The following is a 6,056-nucleotide window of genomic DNA, read 5'->3' on the forward strand; positions in this document are numbered from 1 at the left end:
CTACAATGTTCCCCCCCCCCACCCCCTCTCCCAGCATGGATCCTGCTTCCCCCCTTCTTCGCCCCCCCCTACCTCCCCATTAAACCCATCAGAGCTCTCCAGCACAGAGCAGCCTGTTCCCGTCTGCTGCTCACTGTGTGCCATCTGCCAGCGAGACGGAGCTGGGAGCCCCACGTCGCACTGTGCGCCCACGGGGAGCCCCACGTCTCTGTGTGAGCACCCATGGGAGCCCCTGGCCCCTCAGCTTCCCCTCTGCTGGGGGTGGGCAGGGGCTGAGGGTGCTTTATAGGGGCTCTACAGGGACCTGAAGACACGGGGACGTGGCCTCATAGGGATGGGGCTGATGGGGGGACCTATGGGGCAAACAGGGGGACCGATGGGGCTGCTTTCCCCTGGCATCACAATGAGGCTGGAATTACTGCAGGCAGTCAGGTGCAGGGCCGAACCCAGGATTGCTCATGTTTGGGGGTGGTTTTATGAAGCTGATTTTGCTGGGTTTTTTTTTTTTGGTTGATTTTTTTTTTAATTATTATTGTTTTTTTTCAATAGCAATACCTGTCTTCCAAAACAAAATCCTCTCCTCCAGCCCCAATTCCCATTTCCTAGGAGGATTCGTGATTGCACAACCCCCCCCCCCACACACACACTGCAGGGTCGGGCGCTGCCAGCCTGGGCACGCAGCGTCTCACACTCCACACACAGCCCTCAATCTGCTCTTTTTTTTTCTCTTCTTTTTTTAATTGCTGGTGATCGTTCTCAGCCTATAACCCAACCTCCGTGAACGTGATTCATCTCTGCAGCTCTTAGGGCAGAGCAGAGGATTCAAATCCCTGCACGGCTGCACCGTGGAACAACCAAAGCAACAGAGCCTTGCATCCCTGAGAATCACAGCCCCTCCATCAGCATTCATTCTGCATCCTATGGAACAGGCTGCCCAAGGAGGCTGTGGATGCCCCAGCCCTGCAGGCATTGGAGGCCAGGCTGGATGTGGCTCTGGGCAGCCTGGGCTGCTGGTTGGAGACCTGCACACAGCAGGGTTGGAGCTGATGGCCGTTGTGGGCCTTTGCAACCCAGGCCATTCTATGAGTCAATGATTCTTTGGGTCCCTATGGCGCCCTACAGGTCCCTATGGCACCCTATCGGTTCTCTCAGCAGCCTGGTCTGGTGTTTGGAGACCCTGCACACAGCAGGAGACTGGAGCTGATGGCCATTGTGGTCCTTTGCAACCCAGGGCATTCAATGAGTCCATTGGGTCCCTATGGCGCCCCATGGGTCCCTATGGCACCCTATGGATCCTTATGGCACCCTGTGGGTTTTCTGGGCAGCCTGGTGTGGTGGTTGGCGACCCTGCACATAGCAAGGGGTTGGAGCTGATGATCACCGTGGTCCTTTTCAACCCAGGCCATTCTAGGATTCTATGATTCTACGACTCGTGGAGACTTGGGCAAGCTCCAGCTCGTCTCCATAGGAACGCAGTGGGAGAGATGGAGCCGCCGAGCTGTTATCAGGACGATCCGTGGGTTAATTTAGAGATAAGGGGCTGAAAGCCTTGGCGTGCTGCTCCGTACCCCCCACCCAGCACAGGCTGTGGGGGACCCCCGACTCCGAGCTCGTCCCCCCCGCACGATGGCAGCACGAACCAAGGCACCGAGCGCCTCAGGTGCCGCCTTTGTTCCGCTCCCTCTTACGAAATGCCATAAATTGTGGCACAGCTCCCCCGCCCGACCCGCTGCTGGAAGGCCATTGTTCCGCCGGGCTCCATCTAAGAGCTGCTTTATGAGACGTGCTGAAATATCGCTTCCTCGCTGTTGAATCAGCCTGTTCCCACCGGGAGATAAAAGCCGATGGCTCGATTGCAACGGGGACATTTTGTTACTCTCCTCCATCAGCTGACTGGAAGCTTTAATTGAGCGGAGGTGCTGCCCTGTGGCTGTGCTCTGAGCTCCTGCAGCGCAACGTTGAGCCCTGCAGTGCTGCAAGGAATGGGGTTCAGTCCCTGCATCCTTCACAGTGCTGCTCTGCATTGGGTGCAGCCGCAAAGCTGTGAGCCCCGTGTTGGATCTCTGCAGCTCCTGCTGCTCCTATTCCCCTCCAAAGGTTTTTTGGGGGTTTGTTTGTTTGTTTTCCCCCAATAGATTCTTATTGCAGCACTGGTACCTCAGTGGTGGTGCTGGTGGCGGCCCATTTTAACAAGCAGGTGGCGATCACTCAACCTGCAGAACCACCACGAATGCCATTTGCTCCATCCCTGCAGGAAAGGAGCAGCTGACACTCGCACCCCAAAGGGCTGCACGCAGAGCTCCAGCCCTGGGTCTGCCTTCCCCGAGCTCAGTGCTGCATCCCAAATGGGATTTCCCACTTCGAAGCAATCCCTGCTGACACAAAGGCAGGGGAAGCAGCAGCATCACCCAACGCTGCATGAGCAATTCCCTTCGAGGCTCCTCGCCGCTCAGCAGAGGTGTGAAGCTGAGCTTGGATGGCACAGCAGCAGCTGCCACGGCTGCTCTGCAGACATCAGCAGCGATTGCTCATCCTGATACAGCATGGAGGGGATGAGGGGGGAGAAGGGGGGGGCTCTCCCTGCGCCTCCCCAGTGCTGTGTGGGGCTGTGGGTGGGGATGGCACAGCTGCAGGAGCATCGCAGTGACTGTGCAGCTGCAGCAGCAGGGAGCAGCTCGGCGCTGGCTGCGACAACAGCAGCGTTCCCCATGGCTGAGGCTGCCACGTGAGCCCTCGCCTTGGCTGCTGGTGGGCTCATCTGTCACGTTTTTATGGCTGTCAGTGTCTGCTGGGCGCCTTGGCCTTCAGCCTTGCGCTGCTGTTGCTCAGGGAGCTGTGTTGTTGCATGGCTCTTGCTGCTCAGAGCCTTCACCCCCCCCCCCCCCGGGGAGTGTGTGTGTGAAGGAAGTCCTTGGATGGGGAGCAGTGAGAAGGGGCTCCCTGTGCTGCTCTGAATGAAGGCAGCAGCTCCCAGGCAGCTCATCAGTCACATCAGTGAGCCTTCCCACTGCCAGCTTGCAGGGAGCTTCCTGACAGACAGCATTAACATTCTGTTCTGTAACCTTTACGGTGCCATCCAGCCCAGGTTCCCTCCTGCCCTTTGCCACCCCCTTTTGCGTTTAATATTAAATCTGATTTTGCAGAGAGAGAGAGAGAGAGAGAGCTTTGCTGTGTGCTCAGCCAAATCGAAGGGATTTTGCAATCCCCAGCTGGGCACAGCCCCAACCCAAAGGCTGAAAGGCATCCTGGAGGCTGCACGCCCCCATCTCAGGGCTCCCCTTTTACCCCAGGACACAACGGCAGGGCTGATTTCCCCCCACCCCTCTGCTATTCTCCTCAGTGTCATCACTCTGCAATGGAAGGGCAGCGCTCAGCCCCTCTTTTTGCGCGTTTACGGGGCTGTCGAGCACCGAGGCTGCAAAGAGAAGCCGGCTGCAGTCAGACCTCCGAAGTGCTTCCATCGCACTGAGCTCCTCTGCGCCTCCCACAGCATCCCCTCACACCTTTTCTCTGCTTTTCCCCCCCTCTGATCGCTGCAAATGGTTCTGTTGGCGCAGCACAAAGCGGCTGACAGCCGAGCCGCAGCCCGGTGCTGATGGATGGCACGGGGACGGCTCTTTAATTGGATGCTCCGCACAGATTTCCCCACAAAAGGCGTTTTTTTTTTTGTTGTTTAATCTAAAAGCAAGCGAGAAGCTGGAACGTGCCTCGCTTCTTTCATGACTTCCCCAGAGGCAGCAGCAGAGCGTTAAGGAGAAAGAAAAGGAGGGGGAAAAAATAGTCAGCAGCACCAGGTGGCTGAGCAGCTCGCCGCCTAATTGATTCCTCTTTCATTAATACGCAACCTGTTGCTCCCAACCGATTTTTGGTACAAGTAAAGCCATGCAGGCCCTGTGCTGGAGCAGCGACCCCAAACCCTGCACGGTCCAGAGCTCCCAAAAATACCACTTGGAAGGGTTTCTGAACCCTTCTATCGCATTCTGTCCCCCTGCATGAGATGCAGGAATGCACAGCCCTGCATTTGGCAGAGCACTGCTGTGGAGGAGGGGTCGCTTTTCTAGGGACTTGGGGGGGGGGAGTGCAGCAAAGCCCCCCCCCTCCACAGCACCTCCACCACTGCAGCACGGGAAGCCCAGCAGGAAACCCAGAAATACCCATTGCACAGCAAAGTGTCATTTACCACCGCTTTTCACAGCCGATTCCTGCTGAGGAACCCTTCTCACTGTGCGAGCAGCGGGAGCTGGGAAGCGACGATAGCTGCTCCTGGCATCTCCTCATGCAGATGCATCCTCCGTGCGCCCTCATGGGGATTGCAGGCACGTCGGGGAGAGAAAAGGAAGCTCTGTGCAAACACTGCAAGCCGGGCAAGGAGATATCAGCACACAGCAGCTGTGGGGAGCACAGGAGCCGTCGCACGCAGCCCCGCAGTGCTGGGCATGGGGCGCGAAGCAGCCGAGCCGCGGCATTGCTGAGCTGCTCCACTGACGCTGCCCAGACCTCTCCGAGGCGCGATCTGCTCTGCAGACCTCACACCGCCGTGTGGATAATTAGTGCTAACTAACGGCCCCGGCAGGGGATGAAATTAGCAGCCTTGCTTTTACCTCGGTGAAACGAGCCTGTGAGAGATGGAAAGAACAGCGGGAGACGGCCCTGAGCTGCGCTGTGACCCCCAGGGCAGAACCAACCCCCCCCCCTGCAGGGCTGCTCTGCTCCCCACCCCCGAGATGGGAAATGGGAGCACACGGAAAGCAGCCCTGCTGCAATCGCTGGGAGCTGCTCCCACATTCCCAGCAGGCGTCGATTCAGGCCTATGGCAGCGTGCCCACGGGTTTCCCCTCCTCAGGTGCGGGCCAGCAGTTCCCCACTGTTCTTAAGAACCTCCATCTGCTTTTCAAGCAACTGCAGAGCGCAGTGCTTAACAGCATTGATTCCTCTTGATTTTTCCTCCTTCCGAGCGCGCTTCATTCACCACCACCACATCCATGGGGTTGGGATGCAGAGGACGTGGGGACACACAGCTCTGCCTCCTGCCTTAATCCCGACCATTAATAAAAGCAGATTTGGTGCCGCACGCAGAGATTAAACGAATCCCTCCCGTCTCCATGGGCAGCACCAGCGCACAGCTGCACTGATGGCACGGGGCTCTGCACTGCTAAGACACTAATTTGGGAAATGGAGCTGGCGTGGCATTCATCAGCCCTCTGAGAGCCCCTCGGAACGCTGGAGGTGGTTTGAAAGTTGGCAGCTTTGGCTCAAAGCGATGCTCGACTGAGTGATTTGTCACGGTGCCATCGCTGCGTGTCACCCCAGCCTTCCTCTGCGGGTGTGGGGCTGCATCTGGGTTGGTTGGGTTTTTTTTGGGGGGGGGGGGAGAAAGGGAAGGGTGTTAAACCATGAGCCAAAGCTCAGAGCGCTCCGTCGAGGCTCTGCCCCACATCCCAGCCAGATTCTGTCTCTTTGGTGAGAGGTGACCCATCCAATGGCTGAGCTTTGGGAGCAGCTCTGGTCACACTGGGCTCAGGAGGAGGGAAAAAATGCGTGCATCAGCACAGTGCCAAAGGAGAGGGGCTCTCATTCAGCACAAGAAGCCTCGTGCAGGTGGGCTGCTGGCACAGCAGAGCCATCCCAAGCAGAAAGCCTGCTGCTGCGGCTCAGGGAAGTCTCATCCCCCCCCTCCCCACCAACAAAGGCAGCGATGGCAGCAGCCACTGGAAAACCAGCACTGGTGCCACTGTCCTCATCCTTCCCTATGTCTGCATGTCAGCAAGGAAAGTTTCTCTTTGCGGGGCCTTCCTAAAGCTCATATAGGGACCACAAGAGCCCAGCACAGACCCCGAGGGACACAAAGCCATTCCTTGAGATGCAGGGAGCTCAGCACCCCTCCGGTGAGGGGCTGCTCCGCCACCTGCACCCCGCAGAGGCAGCACCCCAATGCCAGTGCACCCACAGCACGACCACCCTGAGCATCGCAACGGTTCCCTGCCAACACAGCTCCCATCCAACACCCAGAACAGAGCTCCAAGGACCAGCAGAACAGAGGGGTCTGAAGCGTTTAT

This window comes from Tympanuchus pallidicinctus, unplaced genomic scaffold, assembly GCF_026119805.1.
Source record: "Tympanuchus pallidicinctus isolate F22 unplaced genomic scaffold, pur_lepc_1.0 scaffold147, whole genome shotgun sequence".
Classification (NCBI taxonomy): Eukaryota; Metazoa; Chordata; class Aves; order Galliformes; family Phasianidae; genus Tympanuchus; species Tympanuchus pallidicinctus.